Genomic DNA, 14,727 nt, shown 5'->3' with positions numbered 1-14,727 from the left:
ACCCTCAGCTCCACACTACTCTTTTATTATTTTGAGTCAGGATCTTTCAAAGTTGCCCAGACAGGCTTTGAACTCACAATCAGAATCATCCTGCTTCAATCTCTTAAGAGCACCTGGTTAGAAATTAAGTTCAAAACCAAATAGGGGCATGTTATTTGACAATGCTCGAAGGGGTCTGAGAAATGGTTCCAGCCAGTGTGGCTACTGTGGGGAAGCCCTGAAACATGCTTAGAAGGCTGCCCAATCTATCTGCCACCTCTGGAGACTAGAGCTATGACCTCAAGGCCAACACTGGGTGGAAAGAGAAGTGTTGTATTGCCCCGAGTTGATCACTTCTCAGATTGAGGGCTTTTGTGATTAGCAGTAAATAATAGGGCTTGGAAATGAGGAATGATGTTTAGCTGGTTCTCAGAACATCTCATCCACTCCACCTTTGACAACCAAGTACCTTCATTAGTCAACAATACATTTTTGATGTTTGTTGCCTAATCCCAGCTTTACAAAACTGTCAACAAATACTTGCAATTCTGAATTCTAAGGAACCCACGTTCAAATCCTTTCAGAGAAAGCTGGTGGGTATAGTCTATCTTAGTGTACTATTTAGGGATGGATAATTTTTTTTTTTTTGAGCTGGGCCAAATTGCTTTGGTTGCTAAGTAACAATTGGTTTTTAGTGGAAAAATTGGCTGAGGCAAGGATTGTGCAATGATATCCTTGCCCTGTTACCTCAAGGTATTTCCATTAGCAGAGGCTGCTGCAGAGCTGGCTGGGGAGGTTGGTCACATGTGTGGACAAACCTCTGTAATTAGTACTTAAAAGGTGTGGAGAGATGTCACAGAATTCTTGTGTGAGTGCCAAGGTGGAGCAGGACTACCATCCGACCGGGAAGGCTCCTGCTTCACTCTATGAGTTCAAGGACAAAGCCCCTTTCCTGGATGTCACCCACCCTTGAACTCTAAAACACTCTAAGGCACCTAATAGATGCCTGCTGAGAACTTGAGGCAGGAATGCTGAAGGCAGAGAACACAACCCTCACCTCAGGATTGCTCAAGAGTGTGCACCATGACCCTTGGCCTACTTCTGATGGGTTGTTGCTTGTCAGGGACTTAAGAGGTAGAGCCACAGAACTGGCTGTCAAGGGTGACAACGAAGCCTCCTTGCAACAAGTGTGGACTTGGGACAAATCATCTTGGAGAGAATGGAATGTGACATCTGCTTGTGGTCTTCCAGGCCATCCCAAAGGCGTTGCCTGGCAAGGCTCTCAAAAGTTTCACCTAGCAAACAGATTTGTCTATTTGTTTTTATTAAAAGGAGGAAGAGGGCTGGAGAGATGGTGCAGTGGTTAAGGGTACTGACTGCTCTTCCAGAGGACCCAGGTTCCATTCCCAGCAACCCACATGGCAGCTGACACCTGTCTGTAACTCCATTTCCAGGGGATTCCATGCTTTTTCCTGGCCTCTATAGTGCACATACACACAGTCAAAATTCTCATAAACACTTAAAAAAATCTTAAAAAAAAAAAAAAGAAAAGAAAAAGAAAAGAAGGAGCCATGTGTGGTATGGGACACCTGTAATCTCAGCACTTGAGAGATGGATGCAGGAAGATCATAGGTTCTAGACTATCCTGGACTGATTACATAGTGTGACACTGCCTTAAACGATAAATTCTTTAAAGCAGAGAGGAAAAAGAGGGGGAGCTGGAAGATGCGGTCTCTTCTATTTCTCTTTTGGATAGACACATTCGAGGTGCCCAATACCTCAGATTCGAATAGTTAGCTACTAAAGGGAGATCGGGTTAGATCCACGACCACAAATCCTTCCCACGTCTAACATTTTAAACGTTCATGGCTTAGCTCTGTGTCTCTCAGATCTGTTCCGAGGGCAGGATGAAGTGTGACCTTAGATGGAGGCAGCTGCACCCTCGCTGAGTCAGCCTTCTGAAGGAAGGTGGCCGAGGCCTCTGTCACTCTCTGTCTGTCACTCTCTCCACAACCAGGGCAAAGGGGAAGAGAGTTTCCCTGGGGAATTCCCTCTGGCCTCCTCCCTGTCCCCCCATCTTATCACATTTCCCTCTGCTGTGACTTTCAACCCTCCAGCACCCTGTTCTGCACATGCTGCCTTGTGTGGCCCGCCTTCTCCAGCTGGTACCTTGTGCCCACACTCCCACAGTTTACTCACTTAGTTCAAAGTTCTCCTAAAGCCACGTCTCAGTTTTTCTCCAGGTCTTGGATCCAACTTCAACTCCACCCTCTTCAGATGCACCCACTTCTCTGTGTCCCCCAAACAAGCCCCTCAGACCACGGACATTCCTTCTCCAGGCCAAAGGCAATGTGTCCCCTGCCTTAAATCCCACCTCTTCCAAGGAGTCACCTCTGCTTTGTTCCATTTCTGTGCCCAGCCACCTTCTCAGCAAGAGGCCAGAGCTCATATGCTTTTCTACTTCACTGGGTGAGTGCTCCAGCCTGGAGCTACACCTGTACCTCATTTATATGTGTGTGTGAATGTTTTATATATAGGTAACATTGTAGATAGGTAGGTAGGTAGATAGACAAATGGATAGAGCAAGTGAATGAATTTGTTTATTTTTAATGGTGCTAAGGATGATGAATGTTAAACACACTCTGCTACCACTGAGCTACACCCCCTTCCCTGATTGAATTTTTAAAGAACTTCTCTTTTCTCTTTATCTCAGTCCAATTATTGATTCCCCACAGAATAATATGCCTCAGCAATACTAATCTCTTTATAAAACAGGGGAAAGGGAACATGATATTAGAATTTATTTTTGACATTATAATGAATTACATTTTATTTTTAGTGTTTGAAATTGCTTTACCATACAACTGAGTACGGATAGTTATTACATTCTGTCCCATGAGAACAGAAATCCCCTCAATGGTGCCAGGCTACTCTGCCAGGGTTGTGGAAGAGAATTCATATGTACTGGAGCACCATAGAGTGGGCAGCAATGGGGACAGGGGTGCAGGAAAGGGCAGGACAAGGCTCCAGATGGTCCTCGCTCATCTAAGGATGAAGGGAAATCAATGAGCTCTTTCTACTTCAGAGCTTATGCAACTCAGTTCTAATGGGTCTGTCGACTGTGCCATCAAGTTGTCCTGTGATGGCCTCTGCATCCACTTCCTGGCAATGCACAGACCAGAAGCAGCATGGATTTCAGGGCTGCCTGAACTTGTGCTGGCCCTGGATGCTGGCAGTGTGAGTACACAAAAGTGTGTCACCAGAACTGAGCATGGGATGGCCTGTTGGGAAGTATGGGAAGCTTGGCATATGACCTCACCTGTAGGCTAACTGACTAATCTATAGATTCACCCAGGCCTGGGAGATACAAGAGGCAGATGTTTTTTTCAAGGTTAGCAGTGGCAGCACATCAGGATTTCCCCATCAGTTCCCCAAGCTCAGGGGACAAATGACATACACATTTGCAGCTGGTCATACCACAGAAGAGGCCCCCCAGAGGGAGGAACCTGAGGTCCTTCCCTTTGCTGGTCAGTGAGATGCATTTTCCATCTTCTGATGCTGTAAGCAACCCTGCTCTTTGAAGGAGGCATCATCTCTGTCTTCAAAGGCTGCTCACCAGACAGACCCTTGAGAAGGGTCTGGAACAAGGCAAGCAGAGCCTCTCTTCTAGTAGAGAACTGTTCTCAGAGCGGGATTGGGTTTGTGCTGATGTTTTCTGTTAGTCAAGGATCAGTGGGAGGGTTCGAGGGGACAGGATAATCAGGGTGTGACTATGAGCAAAGTGTAACACATCATAAAAATGTCATAACAAAACTCATTACTTCGAATATTAAATGAAAATAAGAAAAACACTGAGGAGTGGCAATAACTTCAGAGTGTTTTGGTTCGAGGAGGGAAGGAGGTCAGTAAGTCATTTGAGGAGACTGGAGCCAGGGCCTTCTGCACATCAGGCTAGTACTGTATCACTACGCTGCATTCCCAGCTCCGGGAACAAAATTAATAAGTAAACTAAAAGTCTTTGAGAACATAACAAATAAACCCAAGTCAGAATTATCTGGCCATGTAAAAATCAGACAAGAGGCCAGATCACCTAAGGTAAAATCCTGGACTTCGTTTAGGTGTCTGGAGATCTACTGGTAGGCTTAAATAGGTCGGGGTCATGTGATATAAAAAAAAAATAGACCTACTCAAAGGGTCACCTACCTCCCTGTCCTCATGTCCTAGGCTTTGGGTCATCATAAGAGTGGTCATATCCAGTCAGGGATCTTAAAATATAACCATAGACTGGCTCTGAAAATAGATGTGTCCCTGACATTGGCAGGGTGGGCATACAGAAAAGAGACATGGAAAGGAGCAAGTTAGACTAACATTGCTTTTTTGATGTGTGGAGTGTGAATGCTTCATAACTGATCCAGCCTGCATTATGGAGAGTGCATCAGCCTTTGGGAAGGGCCATTTCCTTTACAGGGCAGCCATTTGTCTAGTGTACGAGACAGTCACCCTCATATTCCAACCTGCTTGAGCAGTTCCCGCTGGGCTTCATGAACACTCTGGGTCTGGAGTGTGGACCACATGGTGCTCATGTCATAGACTGGTACTGAGGGTCACAGGATCACATGGTGCTCATGTCATAGACTGGTACTGAGGGTCACAGGATCGCTGGAAGAGCCCTTCACCACTAGTGCCCGGCCCAAAGCAAGTTTCAGTGTGTACTCACTGTCCCAAGATGGAGTGCACCAGGGCCTGCTGTTGAAGCCTCAACTGTGAACCCTAAATACGAGACAGAGGCTCTGAGGGGCCCAGGGAGAGCAATGGGGGTTTTGGCTGTTCTCTTCTGTCAGAGGTTTGTCAGAGCCTAGGACTTGTAATCAAAAGTGATTGGGACGGGGGCAGAAAGGCAGACACAGACCTCAATGTGAAGGGCAGCCCTATGGCCATCTAACCACAGTGGCCTTGGTACAGCATGTGACATTTCCTGAAGCACATTTCCTTACTTATGGAACAGGGAGAACAGTCCAGTGACTGCAATGTCATGGCTGCGGTGAAGGAAGGTGGCTTTTAATCTTCCTAGACCTCCCACCCCGTGAAGAAGTAAGTGCCTGTGCACACAGAACCAGGGCGAGGAAAGTTCCCTCATTTCATGGACAGAGAAACTCAGGAATAAGGTATTGGCCCTGTCCAGCTCTCTCTGCCAGCTCTCAAGACCTTGCTGGGCTCTCATCTCTGTGGGCCCCAGTGACCCACTTACTTAAGATGGAGGAAAGGCTTTGAGAGTCCCCTCCCCACTGCTGCAGGAGGATTGAGAAACTGTACCCCACCAGGAGTTTGTGAGCACCCCAGCTGGGCCTGTGTCAGTTAGTTTAACTCTTGTGCTGGCCCAGCCAGGATCCAGAGGGCACAGTAGTGACTGCCTTTCCTGCTCACCCCCTGGATTCTGTCAGTGCACATGCTTGCATTGAGTTCAAGGCCCTTAATGTCTTTCTTGCTTGCTATTCCAAGGTCCTGAAGGATGCCAGGTGCATAATACCCTGTTTTATCTCTTAACACCCAGGGGAAAATGGAGACTGTTTAGAACTTGCACTCTCTTTCGGGTGGGGTGGAAGGGGCTTTAACGTGATTCTAAGAAAGTCACACAAAGAGTTATTTGGAGTGTTCTGGGCTGGGATAGAATTCCGTGGTAGGGCCTTCCATAGCAAGCATAAGGCTCTAGTTTAATCTTTAGCACTGAAAGAAACAGAACTGAATGGAAGAGCTTCCTTAACAAGACTTTCACCTATTCTGGGCTTTTAAAACCTCCCTGCCTCAGGCCTGAATGCGCCTTGTATGGCTTTCAGGCCTTACCACATTTCCAACGCCAGCAAAGGGCTGCTATGAATCTTCCAGACCTGTCTAGACAGTTCTCTCCTCCAGTACTAAATGTTAGGGTTTAGTGCCATGGCTGTTCTTCACTGGATGCTTTGTTTTTGCTTTTGAGACAGTCGTAAGAAGCCAAGCTAACCTCAAACTCATAAGTAGTTGAGGTTGGACTTAACTCTTGATCCCCCTGCTTCTACTTTCCCAAGTGCTGGGATTACAGGCATGTACCACCATAGCTGGCTTCTTTTTTTCCTTCTTTTTAAATTTATTTTTTGTTTACTTATTTGCCTGTGTGTGTGTGTGTGTGTGTGTGTGTGTGTGTGTGTGCATGCAGTACCTGCAGAAAGCCAGAAGAGGGTGTCAGAATCCCTGGAACCGAGTTACAGGTGGTTGTAAGCCAATTTTTAAGTTCTGGGAACCAATCCTGGGTCTGCTGCGAGGATCTCTGCTCTTGGTTACTGTGCCATCTCTCCAGGTCCTCGTAGTTGGCTTCTTTGCTAAGAGTAGCTTGTTTCCTTTGGCCAAAAAACTTATTATGTCAGGGTGATGAAAAACAGTTCCAATCTGTCCACGTAAATATCTGCTTTTCTACTAAATTTTATCCTACCCAGTAGAAGTAAACAGAAGGAGGTTATGCTACTGATGAAAGACAGGAACAGTTAAACCTAGCATGAGAACCCCTAAATTCTCTGTATTTAGAAAAGGATTTTGCTGCCAGATGATGGTGGTGTACATACCTTTAATCCCAGCACTCAGGAGGCAGAGGCAGGAGGATCTCTGAGCTCCAGGCCAGCCTGGTCTACAGAGCCAGCTCCAGGACATCCAAAGCTACACACACACACACACACACACACACACACACACACACACACATACACAAACAAAAAACAAAAAACAAAAACAAAACAAAACAAAACAAAACAAAAACTGTCTCAAAGAAAAAACTGTCTCAAAGAAAAAAGGAAAGGAAGGAAGAAAAAAAATTGCCAACTGTGGAGTTCTGTTCCTCTAATCTCAGTACTCAGGAGGTAGAGTCAGGAGGAAGAGATGTTCAAAATCACCCGGAGAAATGCACGGACCCCAGCATTCTTCAAAGTCCCCACTTGCACCTGCTTGTTGTTCCTCTCTCTCTGAGATCCGAACCCCACCTCCTCCTGCTCTCCCCGCCCCTCTGCCGACTCTCCTCTTCCCACTCTCTTGCCTTTCTCTGTGGCTCTTCCCTCTACCTCTTGCCCTTTGAATTCTCACTGGCTTCCAGGAAAGCTTTTTGGTCTGATAGCAAATACTTGAGGCTATCCACCTACAGAAAGGTTCCTTTTGCTCACGGTGTTGGAAGCTTCAGTCTGTGATTGGTTTAGCACTGGTGAGTCAGCACACTACAGCAGAGGTGTCTGGGGGAGTAAAGCTTCTCTGCTTGTGGCCTGAAAGTGAAAGAGATCAAGAGGAGGTGCCCTAAGCCCTACAAGGACACACTCACAGTAACCTAGAGCCCCCTCCCTAGGCTCCTTGTGGTAAAGATTTCACCACCTCCCATCAGGCTATGCTGGCACTAAGCATTTCTAACATGGACCTTGGGGGACATTTGGCATCAAAAGTGCCTGCTATGGCTTTCAACATCTGCTCTAGGTGGATGATACCCCAAAGCACACTATCCTCTTAACTTCCATTCCATAGTTCCCTGCTGTCTGCTCCTGCAGCTCTCCACCTGAACACCCCACAGAACACTCCTGAGCCACAGCTCCATTCCTTCCCCAACCCATCACCATTCCTAGTCACCGAGATTCACAACTTGGGGTGTCTGACCTTTCTCTTGCCTTATACATCTGCTCTGCTTGAACTTAAACCCATGTCCTCACAAATTTGAAGCAAGCACTTTACCATATGGTCAAATCCCCAGTGCCCCCCTCACGTGTCTGTTTCATTAAATAAGCATTTTATTTTGTACCACCACCACTTCTGGGCTAATTTACCCTGGTCTTCTGCTTATCTATGATGTTCAGTTGGAACAGTCCGTCTTTCTGAGTTCTGATTCAGAAGGACATAATTCCCTTTCTTCGTTTTGTTCCTGATGCTGGCCAGAACCCACATATATTTTTTATTTTCCCCACCTAGCCCTTTGGAGGCTTCAGTCTGTGATTGGTTGAGTGTTGGGCCAGTGGTGAGTTGTCATATTATGGTGGGGGTGTATGGTGGGCATCCTGTGTTCTCTCTTGAGCCTCCTAGCTACCTTCCCAGCTATGTGGTTGCCTGCAACCATGCTGGCCTCCATGCTGGCTTAGCTTCTCCATTCTCTTCTTCCCTGCTTCTGTGAGAGCCTGCTTACCTTGGGGTTTTCCTCTTAAACTCTGATAAACTTTCTCAGGCTTCTGTTTGTATATATATAGTGGGAGTGTTTAATTAATGAGACTGAGAATCCTAAGAGGGGCTCCCCTTTTCCCCATTATCATATGATGGCTCTGCCAGGACTCCCCAAGTTTAATTGGAGGAGAAAACGAACCTGTTCCTGCACCCCTAGATGGCATAATATCTTCTCTGCTCAGCTTGTACAGATGAATTACTCTGTGTGGGTAACACCCCCTGCCCAGAATCTGCCAATGGATTTTTCCACAGATTGAGGGATGAACTTTTCAGCTTGGTACCATACAGGTGTCACAGTGTGTCAAATTATGGTGGGTTAATGTTTAAGTTGCAGTAGCCTTAAAATTCCAAAACCTGGTAAAAAACCCTTACAGGCGTCTTTTTCTACTGATGTGACTCTGGCTGGGCAAACTGCCTCACCTCTGTGAGCCTTTACCTTCTTACGTCAGAATGGCGTTCTATATGTAAAGTCCTTAACCTTGTTCACATTAGACCATGAGCTACTTTGTCACTGCTCTCATTAGCCCATAGAAAGAAGTTGACCTAGCCAAAGTACTGCCCTGAAGAGCGCAACAGCATTTCCCAAGGCTTCCCTAGAGGATGTACCTCTGGGTTACTTTCCTTTGAAAATGATCTCTTCTAGTTACTACTCATGTGTCCTTTGGTTTTATAATTATCTTTTCTAGTTTACTATTCATTTGTGACAAATGATAAGATTTTCAAAGGCTTGTGTCAATGTGTTTACTCTAGCAGAGGCTGGCAGGCTTTCTATAAAGAGCAAGAGAGTAAATATTTAGCTAAGGCAAGCTGTGTAGTCCAGGAAGCCAGTATTCAACTCTGCTATTGTAGCAAACTCCAGAGTGAGTGGACAGTTTGGAAATGAAGGGGTGTGGCCATGTCACAGTAAAACTTTCCTCATGAACACTAAAAACTGCACCTTAAAGTCCTTTTTATGTGTCATGACTATTTTTTCCTAACCACTTACAAATGTAAAACCTCTTCTTGGCAAGTGGGTTGTTCAAAGCTCACGAGGCCTCTTGCTAACTCCTTCTTGTCAGGAGTTTTCGTTTGAGCACAAAGCAGTGAAGTGACTCAAGAATTCTGTGAAGTAAGGAACAGTGCAGACAGTCCGTGGCTCTTCAGAATATTCTGACAGTGAGTAAAATAATCAAAAAGACCAAAGTTGGATGTGGGATGTCCCTCCACAGGAGAGTGCTCGCCTAGCATTGAAAGGCCTTGGGATTGATCTCTTACACCGCAAACCAAAGCAGAAACACCATAGGATGAAAGACCATAGGGCGATTCCTTCCTGCTCCTGATGCACAGCGCTCCCCTTCTCATGTGCAGCTGCTCTTGGTGGTGGCTGGCTGGTGCCTCCACCACTGGGCTTTCAGTGTGGTTATTTCCTGAAAATGAAGGCACTTGAGGTCGGGGCCAGACCCAGGGCTCCATAAGTGCCTGACATATAACAAACACTCGGTAAGCATTTCTTAATCTTTTTCATCATTAAACATGAGGGCTAGAGAGATAGCTGAGCAGTTAAGAGCACCTGTTGTAAGAGTTACAGAGGACCTGAGTTCAATTCCCAGAATGACACAATGATTTGCAACTATCTGTAACTCCAATTCCAGGGAATCTAACACCCTCTTCCCACCTCTAATTGTACCAGGCGTGCACGCGCGCGCGCGCGCGCGCACACACACACACACACACACACACACACACACACACAGGCAAAACACTCATACACACTAATGTCTTTTTAAAAATCTGGATGGGCTTGGTGACACAAGCCTGTAATTCCAGAACTTGAGGCTGAGGCAGAAGGACTGCCAAGAGTTCAAGGTCCACTGAACTATATAGGGAGTTCAAGACCAGGCTGGACTATATGTCAAGATAAATAATAATAATATTTGATGTCATTCCTGCCATTGTGTAACAGATCAGGTGGTGAGAATTTTAAGAACTAGACCAGGTTTTGATGCGGGTGGGGAGGGCTGTGAGAAGGCAGCCACTCCTGAACTGGGTTCCCCCCAGGCACGGCTGCTCTATTTTCGTTAGACCTTCTGCAGGAAGCAAGTCTGAATAGAGAGAAAAGTGTGGCCTGGAGCTTCCCACGCACAGGAGGTGAGCTATGAGCACGTGGAGGCCCGCTGCCGGTGCTCAGGGCCTCAGGAGAGCGGAATTCTGAGAAGAGCTGGGTTACCACGGTGCCCCAGTTCCAGCGAGTCAATCGGACTCTGATGCAATCGACCCAATCACGCGCCTTTCTCCCAGGGTCCCTACAGATGCACTTTGTATTCCTGCTCTCCCGGGAATCACTGCCCTTTCTCTTCTAGGCTCTCAGCAGCTCCCCTTGGCCCGCCAGAGTCCAAGCAGACAGCAATCCGAACCTCTCCAATTACCAGGTTTCATTAGGTAAGGGCCACTGATGCTGAGGTGGCCCAAATAACCTTCGTGGGACAGACATGGCTTTTCGAAGCCAGCAGAAGTCTTGCCAAATTGAAGAAGGTCAGGATGAAGTTCTGTGAATATCTGTGTCTTTCTCTTTGGCACCAGAGAGGATTAATTAAGTGCTCTCAAAGTGCTTTGAAGTTTTTAGCTCTTAAGAGTTATTATTCTGGGTAACGGGGGGGGGGGGGGGAGGAATAGAATTTTTGGCTCATTCAAACCATAATGATGTAAGCCTGAGCAGCATTTTCAATGTATCTCTAAGGTCTACATTTTTATTAAGAAAGGGGACAAAGACAAGGAATGCAGCACACTACTGAAAAGTCAGGCTAGTCAATACCTCCTGTTTTATACCGGGAGTTAAAGCCCGAGTCACACAGACCAGGCAGTTGCTCCACCACTTTCCCACATCCTCATATTTATTTTATTTTCTTGGGGTCTTGCTCTGTAGTTTGGGCTGGTCTCAAAAATCCCCATCCTCTTGCCTCAGCCTGCTGTTTGTTGGTACTGGGATTAGAACCCATTCAGCAGGACTGGAACCTATTCAGGGGGTATGGAGGGATGGCTCAGTGGTTAAGAGCTGGCTGTTCTTCCTGAGGACCTGGGTTTAATTCCTAGCACCCACATCAGGCAGACAGGAAATCTGACATTCTTTTCTGGTCTCTTGCAGATACCTGTACGGACATACACATATCTATGTGTAATTAAAAAATGTCTTTTAAAAATGGCTTCTGTGCTTATTTATGACTTACTCAGTAATCTCACAGACTTTATTTTGGGAGAGTATTTATTGTCCTTATTACCTTTAATTACAAAAGCAGCACAATATAAAAAACCAGGAATGGTAGAGGCAGGCCTGTAATCCCAGCACCAACATTGGAGAGACTGAGGCAGGAGGATTATTGTAAGTTCTGGGCCAGCCTGTGCTATGTTAGTGGATTCCAATCCAGCTTGGACAACAGAAGAAGAACCCCTCCATTTCCCACACACACACACCCCAAAAAGGAGAAAAAAAAAAAGGAATTCAGTATTCACCTGTATCCATGGGAGCACAGAGATATTCTTCAGACATCTGCAGGTACCAGGATGGGCAGGTGCTCATGTAGGAGATCTAATCGCATATAATCTGTGCACATTCTTCTGTGTGTTGTCAGTGTCATGCCAGGGATGGAGTCCAGGTCCTTTAAAATACTGGCAAGCACTCTATCACCGGGCTACAGCCTTAGCCCTTTTAAAATTTTATTTATTTATTTTGAGACTATGTATTCCAAACCAGCTTTAATCCCTCCACCTTCTTATCATCCCTATAGTTGAGATTACTTCCCTAATGTTTGTGGTACTGCAAGCTCACTGAGGGACTGGGTGCGCTGAGCACTCTACCACCAACTTGAAATCTTCTCTAATTTTAAATGCCTAATACAAAGAAAATGCATGTAAACAGTGTTCTACTTTATTATTTAGCAGGTAACAAGAAAACCATCCAAGCTAGGTGTGGTAGTACACACTTTTAGTCCCATCAATTAGGAGGCAATGTCAAGTGGATCAAAAGAAATTGAGACTAATTAAGGCTACAGAGTGAGACCCTATCTCAAAAACAACAACAAAATTGTAGAATCCATGATGTAGAGAACATGGATACAGAGACTCAACTACATGTGGTCAAAACAATTCAAATGAAAGCAGGAGGTGGGGACATAGCTCAGTTGAGAGTGTTTGTCTGGAATGCAAAAGCCTTCAACTCAATTCCCTGTCCCACATAATCCATGCCTGGTGGTGCAAGCCTCGAACACAGAGGTTCTCAACCTTCCTAATGTGACCCTTGAATTCAGTTCACGTTGTGACCCCCAACCATAAAATTATTTTTGTTGCTACTTTATAACTGTAGTTTAGCTACAGTTGTAATGTAAAATATCTGTTTTTCCTGATGGTCTTAGGTAACCCCTCTGAAAGGGTCATTAGATAATTAAAAAATAGAGCTTGAAAGGCAGTAATCCACATGGGAAGACAACGCTTCTAAAAGCCATTAAACAAAAGTTCTAATGTGGTATATAGGATACTTCCTATGAGTCATTGATTAAGGAGGTCCCAGAAACAATCCCCAACCCCACAAACCAAATAGGCTGTTCCCATTGCTCATGGTTACCACCAGAACTAGAAGATAAAACCCTAGTACTAAAGAGCTCTGTCTTAGTTAGGGTTTCTATTGCTGTGAAGAGACACCATGACCACAGCAACTCTTATAATGGAAAACATTTAATTAGAGAGTGTGTGTTTATCTAAGTTGTCCTATTATCAGTAAAGACTCGGGAGTCAGATATTGGGGTGAAAACCTGATAGTTCAAAGAAGCAGAGGAGGAGCAACCAGATGACCTTCTCTCCACACTTCTCAGACACCAAAAGGAAGGACAAGAAGCCCTCGAATCTCCAAGTCTCTCCCTACTCCTTCCTGTGTTACCCAATCCGTACCCTAGGTCCTCTGTATTCTCTGTGACTGATTCTTGTCAACTAGTTACTGGCTCTGCTCCCCTCTCCCCCCACATACATTCAAGGTTAAATTTATTAACACAGTCTTGGAGTTTTTACAGTGAGATCAAATATCCTGCAACAGGGGTGGCAGACAGTTTCAGAATGCAGGCAGACAAGGTGCTGGAAAAGGAGCTGAGAGTTCTACAACTTGATCTACAGGGAACAGGAGGTGAACTGTGTCATTGGCACACTTGAGCAGAGGAGACCTCAAAGTCCACCCTTACAGTGGCACTCTTCTTCCAACACAAGACCATGCCTATTCCAACAAAGTCACACCCTCTAATAGTGCCACTCCCTATGAGTTTTGGGGGGTCAATTACAATCAAACTGCCATAAGATGTACACCACCACACTGTTTGCAGGACATAGAGAAAACAAACTGGAGCTGAGCTAGAGTTGTCCTCCTGTTGCCATAATGCTCTATAGACCGATGGGGGAGAAAAGTCATCAATGGTCTGATCTAGCTGTGAACCCTGTGAGCTACAGAACCAACCTGCCAGGCAAGATATGCCCACTGATGCAATAGTAGAATGACTGTCACTGTGGTAACTGTGGTGGTTTGAAAGAAAATGGCCCCCAAAGGGAGTGGCACTAATGGGAGGTGTGGCCTTGTTGGAGTAGGTGTGGCCTTGTTGGAGGAAGTGTGTCACTTTGAGGGGTGGGCTTTGAGGTCTCTTATGCTCGAGCTACACCTAGTGAGACAGATCACTTCCTGTTGCCTGTGGGATCAAGATGAAGCTCCTTCTCTACTCTCAGTTCCTTCTTCAGCACCATGTCTGCCTGCATGCCACCATGTCCCATCATAATGATAACAGACTAATTCTCTGAAACTGTAAGCCACCCAGTTAATTAAATATTTTCCTTTATAAGAGTTGCCATGGTCATGGTGTCTCCTCACAGCAATAGAAACCCTAAGACAGTAACCAACCACTTTTCCCCCCATTGCATTCAAGGCCTCTTCCATAAGAGCCTGGTATTATAAACGTGGTCAAAAATCTCCCTATCTGGAGAGGTCACATTACTGTGATTTGCTATATGGTCATGATGTCTCTAATTGCCTTCTAAATATTTATGTTTCACTGATTAGTGTTACTCCCAGTCTTGGTGAGAGAAACTTCTGTTTGGAGTGGGCAATGGCTAATTCATGACCAATCACAGTCCTGAGGATAGGTGGCTATGAGTGCTCTGAATATCTACAACACTCCCTTCAAGGGTGGGAAACACTGTGGGAGGAGATAGGAAGAACGTAAGAGCTAAAGGACAGGAAGATATGCCACAGAGAGCTCTGTTTTGAATATGAATGGCTGTCATATTCATTAACTCATAGCAGGAGTAGCACCAGCACAAGCTTGGGTTCATCAAGATTCCATTATGGCCAGGCAGTGGAGGCGCACGCCTTTAACCCCAGCACTTGGCAGAGGCAGGCAGATCTCAGTGAGTTTGAGGCCAGTCTGGTCTACAGAGAGAGTTCCAGGACTGTTGCACAGAGAGACGCTGTCTCAAACAAACAAAAAGATTCCATTATGGATGGGGAAAAGCTTCACAAGGCCTCATTCC

The sequence above is a fragment of the Onychomys torridus genome, chromosome 5 (assembly GCF_903995425.1).
Source record: "Onychomys torridus chromosome 5, mOncTor1.1, whole genome shotgun sequence".
NCBI lineage: Eukaryota > Metazoa > Chordata > Mammalia > Rodentia > Cricetidae > Onychomys > Onychomys torridus.
The sequence above is the reverse complement of the archived record's forward strand: the minus strand, read 5'-3'. Positions refer to the sequence as shown.